Source organism: Myotis yumanensis, unplaced genomic scaffold, assembly GCF_028538775.1.
Source record: "Myotis yumanensis isolate MYYU_CA2020_CCGP unplaced genomic scaffold, mMyoYum1.0.hap1 SCAF_17, whole genome shotgun sequence".
Lineage (NCBI taxonomy): Eukaryota > Metazoa > Chordata > Mammalia > Chiroptera > Vespertilionidae > Myotis > Myotis yumanensis.
This window is the reverse complement of record NW_027223768.1, coordinates 37,805,060-37,807,102: the sequence shown is the minus strand read 5'-3', so window position 1 is coordinate 37,807,102 and position 2,043 is coordinate 37,805,060.

Here is a 2,043-nt window from a genome sequence, read left to right as displayed (position 1 = left end):
TTTTTTGCTTAAAACTTATTTATTGTATAGCTACCAATGTTCTTGTCACCGAGGAAATAGTATTGAGTAGTACTAGGGCAAAATACTAGAAAATAAACAAGCAAAAATGAGTCAGTTAATTTCAAATGGTTATATATGTGTGTGATTCACATAAATCAGAAAGAACAAACAAAAGTACTCTGGATCCAAGAAACAGCAGCCTCATGATCAGCACACCCTCTGTCTGAGGAAGAGCAGCTGTGTGTGAAGCCTCCCCCCACCAGCCAGAGGAGCCACCACAACTGTGAACAGCACCCACCTCAGGAGCTGCTACCAACTGAGGAGGAGCTGCTACCACAACTGCCCAAGGAGCAACCACAGCCCGAGGAGCCACTGCCACCCAAGGAGCAGCCAGTGAACGACTCAATACCTAGATATGGCGGTACGATCAAACATGGGTAGACAAAGAAACCCTCAAAGAAAGGAAAAGAAGGACTCTCCAGAAAAGCAGCTAAGTGATACAGAGGAATGCAACATGACAGAAAAAGAATTCAGATTAAGGGTCCCAGAGTGCATAAACTGGATGGAGGAAAAAATCAACAACTTATGCAAGAAGCAAGAAGAAACAGATTAAAAAAATCAATAAATTATATAAGAACCAAGAAGAAAGGAAGAGTGATATAGTTGCAATAAAAAACACCATTGAAAGTTTCAACAGTAGACTAGGAGAAGTGGAGGACCCCATTAGCGAATTAGAAGACAGGAAAACAAAACACACCCAAACTGAACTGCAATTGGAGAAAAAACTTAAAAGACAGGAGGAGAGCCTAAGGGAGCTATGGGACTACATGAAATGAAAAAACATATGAATAATAGGGGTGCCAGAACAACAGAAAGAGGAACAAGACTTAGAAAAACTATTTGAAGAAATAATATCAGAAAACTTCCCAGAGGCGGGGAAGAAAAAAATCACACAAACACAGAGAGTCCAAAACAAGGTGAACCCAAAAGACCCACACCAAGACACATCATAATTATCATGGCAAATATTCAGGACAAAGAGAGAATCTTACAGGCTGCAAGAGAGAGACGGAAAGTTACATTCAAGGGATCTCCCATTAGATTATCAAATGATTTCTCAATAGAAACACATCAGGCCAGAAAATAATGGTCAGAAATTTACAAAGTGATGCAAAGCAAAGGACTGAATCCAAGAATACTCTATCCAGGAAGGCTATCATTCAAAATTGAAGGGGAAATAAGAAGCTTCACAGACAAAAAAAAGGCTAAGGGGGTTTATCACCACCAAGCCATCAATGCTATAAATGCTAAAGGGACTGGTGTAAAAAGAAGAAATAAAAAGCTCAGAAAGAAAACAGCCACAAGAAATAGAAATGGCTACAAACAAGTACCTCTCTATAATAACTTTAAATGAAAACAGACTAAATGCTCCAACCAAAAGACATCAAGTGGTTGAATGGATAAAAAAACATGACCCATACATTAGCTGTCTACAAGAGACCCACCTAGGAAGAAGGGATTCACACAGACTGAAAGTGAAGGGATGGAAAAATATTTTTCACGCAAATGGAAATGAAAAAAAAGCTGGGGTAGCAATACTTATATCGGACAAAATAGACCTCAAAGTGAAGGCCATAACAAGAGATAAGGAAGGCCACTTCATAATATTAAAGGGATCAACACAACAAGAAGATATAACCCTGATAAACATATATGCACACAATGCAGGAGCACCCAAATACATAAAAAAAACTCCTGGAAGATATCAAAGGAGAAATTGACAACAATACAACCATAGTAGGGGACTTTAATACACCACTGACATCACTGGATAAATCCTCTAGACAAACTATCAGCAAAGAAACAGCAATCCTAAATGACTCAATAGATCAGATGGATTTAATTGACATCTTCAGAACACTTCACCCCAAAGCCATGGAATATATGTTCTTTTCAAGGGCTCATGGGACATATTCAAAAATAGACCACATATTGGGTTACAAACAAAGTCTTCCCAAATTCAAGAAAATTGAAATGATACCA